The sequence below is a fragment of the Mastomys coucha genome, unplaced genomic scaffold, assembly GCF_008632895.1.
Source record: "Mastomys coucha isolate ucsf_1 unplaced genomic scaffold, UCSF_Mcou_1 pScaffold15, whole genome shotgun sequence".
NCBI lineage: Eukaryota > Metazoa > Chordata > Mammalia > Rodentia > Muridae > Mastomys > Mastomys coucha.
The window spans coordinates 77,757,897-77,764,866 of NW_022196897.1; the positions used below are offsets into that span (position 1 = coordinate 77,757,897).

A 6,970-nucleotide genomic window follows, 5' to 3' on the forward strand; every position below is an offset into this window, starting at 1 on the left:
TAATAAACTTGTCCAAGTCCTTTCTGTCCTGGGAACTGAGGTCAGTTTCCATTGCCTACTGGAACCTGTAACAGAACACAAGAGAAGTGATGACAAATGTGACTAACCTGTTTAAAAACAGACCACTGTGTCAGAGCACAGACCAGAGCCTACTAGCTGTACAATAGTCAAGTGGGAGTGGGAGAAGAGAATTCCTTCAAAGATTCCAAAGGAGAAAACATTAAAATACTATCACTTGAGAAAACTAATCCCACACAAACAGCCATATCTAGGAACCTACGAAATATATGAAGTCAATTTAACTTTGAAGTTTTGAATATGATGGAGGGGAGGAGCCAAGCGCCAGTGCTGGTCCCACCCTCGATCTGCTCTGTTGTTTGCAGCAAGGCATGCCAGGTTAGCTGGCCTGTGGGCTTCTGGAGACTTGTCTCTACCTTCCATATTGCCATAGGAACACTGGGCTAGAACACATGACTATGCCTGGCTTTATGTAAGTTAGTTCTAGGGATTCAAACTCAAGTCCTCAAACTTGTACAACAATTACTTTACCCAATGAGCCACCACCCAAGCCAGATTATGAAACTTTGAGCTTTAAATAGAATTTATCTAATTTTCATGAGAAACATTACTAACACAAATGAGTTAATTTACATTACTTCAAAAGACCACCAATCATTCTTACTTTTGAAGGCTCAGAAAGGTTTTGAGAAGCTAGTGACCTGAAAAGTTATCTTCAGAATAAAGAACTTATATGGGAACACTTTAGTCTCAAGGAAGATCACAAATATCCAACGTACAGTGGTGCCCACCCTCTCATCCAACCTAGGGTGAACAGGTATGAACTGCCTTGAAATGACCAGATAATAAGGAATAAAACATTTAGGAAAAGAACATGAATGTCATGCTAGTAATGGAGTAAAAGATGTTTGAAAATATGGAGTATCCATTTTCTTTTCTTTTCCCAGACAGATAGACATTTTGCTTCCTGAGACCTGCTTCTGAAACTTCATGCCTAACATTATCCAGTAATTCAGGGACTAACAAGGCTTATTTGAGCAATCATCCACAGGGCTAGAGAGGTAGCTCAACAGTTAAGAGTACCTGCTGGATAGGAATTTGGATCCCAGTATCCATGTTCACAGATGCCTGTATCTCTAGCTCCAAATGATAAGAAGCCCTCTTCTGTCTTCCATGGGCACCCCACCACACCGATGTACATTCATATAAATTAAAAACAAGGTCGGGCAGTGATGGCACATGCCTTTAATCCCGGCACTTGAGAGGCAGAGGCAGCCAGATTTCTGAGTTCAAGGCCAGCCTGGTTTACAGAGTGAGTTCCAGGACAGCCGGGGCTACACAGAGAAACCCTGTCTCAAAAAACCAAAAAAAGAAAAAAATTGGACCTGATGGCAAATGCCTTTAATCTCTGCATTGTGGAGACAGAGACAGGCAGATCTCTATGAATTTAAGATCAGCATGGTCCACATAGGGAGCTCCAAGATAGCTCTGACTTAAAAAAACAAAAACTACAACAACAACAAAAATACCCTAAATATTCAACAAAGAAACCAGGATGATACATCAAAATACAAAAATTAGTACCTTTTCATATACCAAGGGCAAACTATGTAAATAAAAAAAATTAGGCCCAGCAGTGGTGGCACACACCTTTGATTCTAGCACTTGGGAGGCTGAGGCAGGTGGATTTCTGAGTTGAAGGCCAGCCTGGTCTATAGAGTGAGTTCCAGGACAGCCAGGGCTACACAGAGAAACCCTGTCTCAAAAAACTGAAAACAACAACAACAAAATGTGATCTACAGAGTCAGCCCAATTCCTATCAAAATTCTAATGACATTCATCGCAGAAATAGAAAAAAACCTAACCCTAAAACATGTAGAGAATCAGAAAAACTCCCCAAAGATCCACAGCAATCTTGAGCAAAAAGAATAAAACCAGAGATTACTGTGCCATCTGACTTCAAAATACACAGAGTGACCAAAACAGCAGGGTACTGTCATAAACACAGATACAGACCAAAGGGACAGAATAGAAATATAGCTCAGAAATATACCAATACACTTTCTGTCAAAAGACTTTTGATAAAGGTACAAAAAGTACAGAAAAGAAAAAGACAGTCTTTTCAATGAAGTGTTGGGAAAACTGGATGTTCATATATAGAACTAAATCAGAGCGTATGTATCATTATATTTTAAAAAATCCATTCAAAATGGGCTAAAGACTTAATGTTTAAGACCTGAAACTATGAGAAGTGCTAGAAGAAGAAGACAGAAAAACTACCATGACATTGGTCTGGGCAATGATATTTATGGATATGACTTCAAATACATGTGGCTGGAAACAAAACTACAGATCTTTTGTGTGTGTGTGTGTGTGTGTGTGTGTGTGTGTGTGTGTGCGCGCGCGCGTCTGTCTGTCTGACTTGAGGCCTTTTTATCTATAAACACTCTTTTTGCTCAGCTCATCAGAACATTTATTTCCTAACATGAACTGCTGTCCAATTTAGGATCCAAAATAAAACCAATCTGGAACTGTGAATGACTGTAATGTCCTTTAACAGGGCTTACCAACCCCCAAGGTCCCAAAGCAACACAGAAACAAATGGGAGATAAAAATTCGCTGCAGGATTACACTGACCTTATTCTTTACACTCAAGGAGAGTTATTATATTCTTGCCACAGAACTACCAGTATACACATTATGTGTTGTGGCTTTCTGTGCAACTGGCAGCACCAAAAGAATTGAGTAGCTATAATTATGGAAGCCCAAAAGATGCTGATTTCCCATGGGGAAAAAGCTATCTTTCAGGCAGCCGTGTCTGCTGGTCCCTACACCTGCTCATTTAAACACTCAATTTACCTTTGCAATATAAATAAATAGTAGCTTCACTTTTTCTTTAGCTCTTTGAGAAATCTAAGAATGCAAAGGGAAACTTGGTGTGAACGTTTAAAGAAGATCTACAGGGCTGGGGAGATGCCTCAGGAGGTAAACATGAGGACTTGAATTCAAATTCGAAGAACTACCATCTGCAGGTGGTAGTGTTTAATCCTAGTGGCCCCACAGTAAGATGGGAGGCAGAGACAGGAGAATCCCTGGAAAACCAGGGGCCAACCAGCCTGAAGAATGCAGCTGTGAAAGAGAGACTGTCCCAAACGAGGTAGAAGTTGAAGACTGACAAAGTTGATCTTCCAGCTTGTGCTAGTCATTCACACCCACATTCTTTATGCAGAGAATAAACAAAACTAAGAAGATCCACAACTGAACTTTTTCCCCTGTCCTTTACCATTATGGTCAGTTATTAAATGCTATTGTGGAGAACTATTTGCTGAGGCTTCTTTTTCACAGCTATCCTAGTAATGCAGCCTGTATTTCTTGGCTGGTTAACTTTGCCTCTGGAAGCTTAGGTTATAAACCTCAAGGAGACCACTGGGGGACTAATTATATAGTAAAGCACTGTCATTGGACTGTTCTTATGACCCAGAAGTTTGGGTGACCTCTGCAGGGTGACTTCCAGTTATTCCCCTGCAATGTCAGCAGTGAAAATGGCTGGGCCGATTCTGAAAAAGTAATGGGTCTTGCTGGCACCTTCAGGAGAGAACTTAGTTACTTCAACTGGCAAGCAGTGATTGTGTGCCAAGTCCAGGATGGGAACATGCGAGAAAACTAGTCCTAGTATTTGGACAAGGTTTTGAGGGCAACATCAGTTATGAGGGACTTTCTGAGAAGAAAGCTAAGTAAAAGTAGTGAATATGTTTCCTTTCCTAAAGTAAGGCACTTAGAGAAACTAAACCATTAGTACATAGTAGACTGCAATCACCCCACTACAAACTCTATATACTCCTTCCACTAACAGGGCCCCTTCTTTTGATAGTTGGTACTTGTTGAGCAGAGACTGTTGTCATTCTGGTTATGTGTACCCTCCTAACCTTGCTCCTCTCCAAATCCACTATGCAACTCTGAGTCCTCTTAAGGTGGAGTTCTAAGGTAGCCCCTACTGTCTTCTCAAAATTATTGGCCTTTAAATAAATCTGATACCTTCTTATCAATTCCTGTCACTTGCCCTAGTATATAGCCATACAACCCTGACAGTGCCTGATTCTAGTTCCCTTCTCTTGAATATCAGTCTTCGACACTTAATTCTGGGAATACTAACCACAAAGGAAAATGGGTTCAATTTCTACTACAATAAACAAACAAATGAATAAATAAATAAATAAATAAAATCTAATCAAAGCACTAGAAAGCTGAGGCAGAGAGATCTTGGTTCCAGCCTTGGCTCAAAACAAGTAAGCTATAAGGACAAAAACCAAATATCAGTCTAGAGTCTTGTTCCTTAAAATGTACAGCTTGAACTTTCATTTCTTGACTAAAAAGACAGTTATTGCTCATGTTTTAATATTTTAATTATTTTGTTTAAACATACTTCTAGTCTGCCTGCATGTGTATCCGCATACTACATGTATCTACAGAAGTCAGGAGGCCATCAGATCCCCTGGAACTGGAACTACAGATGGTTATAAACTACTGATGGGAGTGAAATTATGATCTTGGCTCCTTGCCCTTTAATCCCAGCACCAGGAAGACAAATGCAAGTGGATCTCTGTGAGCTCTAGGCCAATATGGCCCACATAGTGAGTTCCAGGCCAGCAAGAGCTACAAAGTGAGACCCTGTCTCAAAAACAAACATAAGACAGTGAGGAGGATTATAAGTAGACACAAACAAGGACAAGAACAGGCACAAAGGGAACATAAAAGTTCTAGAAGATGCCAGGCAGAGGTAGCACACACCTTTGATCCCAGCATTCAGGAGGCAGAGGTAAGAGGATTTCTGTCCTCTTGAGGCTGGCCTAGTCTACAGAGTAAGTTCCAGGACTTCCAGGGCTAAAGAGTGAAACCCTGTCTCAAAAATAAAATAAAATAAAATCTGTAAAAAGAAAGTCAGACAGAGAGATGGAGAAAGGAGAGATACTAAAAACAAGACTGAGAGTTCACAGGAGCTAGACTCACAATCCAGACACCAACACACCCTGCCCTGATACCACTCTGGTCAGAACGGTTCTTCTTCCTGTTCTGTTTATAAGGCTGGCCATTAACTGTTTGGAAACACTAAATTGGAAGGGCTAACACAAGTTTCAGTCATCAAAGTATACACATATTAAACTATAGGACTGCTCTTCTCAGTCCTATTCTCACTTGGCTTGAAAAACAGTAACAGTCATGATAGAGTTTTTCTTTGTGAAAGTAACCTTTGACTGCCACATTCAATACTGAACACAACACACCAAAAAGAAAAGAGACCTTGCTGTATGTGAGGCTGATAGCACAGTCATCATGACTAAGATACAGGTTTGTTTTATGTTGTTGTCACAAGGCTGACCAGGAACTAGGATCTGCTTGCCTCTGCCTCCTGAGTGCTAAGATTAAAGGCATTTGCCATCACACCAGTCTATTTTTTTCCAACTGAAACAAACTGGTAGTATATCTTCTTGCAATGTACAGAGAGGTCCTCAGTCACCAATTGGCTACAATAGTTTAAAAAGACATTGGCTACAGAAAACCTTCACTCAGGGTCAGTGAGATAGCTCAGCAGCTAAAGGTACTTGCTAGTAAACATGGGGACTTGAGTTTGGTCCCCAGGAATAAATGGTAGGAGAGAACCAACTTCTAAAAGTTGTTCTCTGACTTCCATACATGCACTATAGCACAATACAATTATAATAAATAAAATACATATTTAAATAACACAAATGTTTCTCCACTCCACCCCACCTTCCAGACAGGATTTCTTTGTGCAGCCTTGGCTGTCCTTGGAACTTACTCTGTAGACCAAGATGGCCTTGAACTCATAGATATCCTCTTATCTCTGCCTCCCGAATGTTGAGATCAAAGGTATGTACTACCACACCTGGTCATAAATGCTTTATAAAATAACAAATAAATAAATACTTGCAATTAGTAGATAAAAATGTTGCCATCAAATAGTCTACAACAGGATGGAGTGCTTAACTAGCTTTCATCTAAAGAGAGTCCCTAAAGTGAAGTCTACCTCATTGCGGACTAATCTCAAATAAATAATTTTTGTTTTTGTAGTGTTTTTGGAGCTCAGGGCTTTGTACTACTTAGGTAAGCACTCTAACTTTAGGCTAAATACGCAGCCACATCAGCTGTTTCTGAAGCAGTCTAAATGACTGCTCTTGAAGTACTCTGAAGATCCCATCCCAGGATATCCTTTATGGCAAATGAGGTGGCCAAGAGTTCTCGTGTGCCATGACAAACATTTGTTTAAAAAAACTCTCAGGAAGGTTGACCCAGCATTTCAGGGACTGAGGCAGGAAGATTACTTAAGAGTTAAGGCCAAGCCAGGCAGTGGTGGCTCACGCCTTTAATCCCAGCACTTGGGAGGCAGAGGCAGGCTGATTTCTGAGCTGGAGGCCAGCCTGGTCTATAGAGTGAGGTCCAGGACAGCCAGGGATATACAGAGAAACCCTGTCTTGAAAAACAAGCAAGCAAGAAAACAAAAAAAACAAAGGAGTTAAGGCCAGCCTTAGCTACTCAGAGAGTTCCAGGAGAGCCCAGGATACAGTGGAGGGCCTGGTCCCCAAAACAAGCAAGCATCTGTGGATATACTTCCAACATTAAGTTGCACTGAACTGGTACTATCAGTCCTCTCTCAGTATAAACTCACAAAAGGCAACAAGCCAAAGACAGAGCACTTGTGTGACAGGGCATCATTATAATACTCATGCTGAGGCAAGAAAACTGCCAGGAGTTCATGAATTACTTTTTGGGTAGTATAACTAATATGGCTTAAAAAAAAAAATGAAGCTCACCAGGCAGTGGTGGCGCACACCTTTAATTCCAGCACTTAGGAGGCAGGGGCAGGAGGATTTCTGAGTTAGAGGCCAGCCTGGTCTACAGAGTTCCAGGATAGCCAGGGCTACACAGAGAAACC

The 6,970-nt window shown here is 41.0% G+C and overlaps 1 protein-coding gene across 6 annotated transcripts in view; it reads right to left on the bottom strand.

Annotated features, from left to right (window-relative positions):
* Positions 1–6,970, bottom strand: part of Atg13 (autophagy related 13) — a 29,541-nt gene that overhangs the window by 15,241 nt on the left and 7,330 nt on the right. The gene's annotated exons all lie outside the window — the stretch shown is intronic.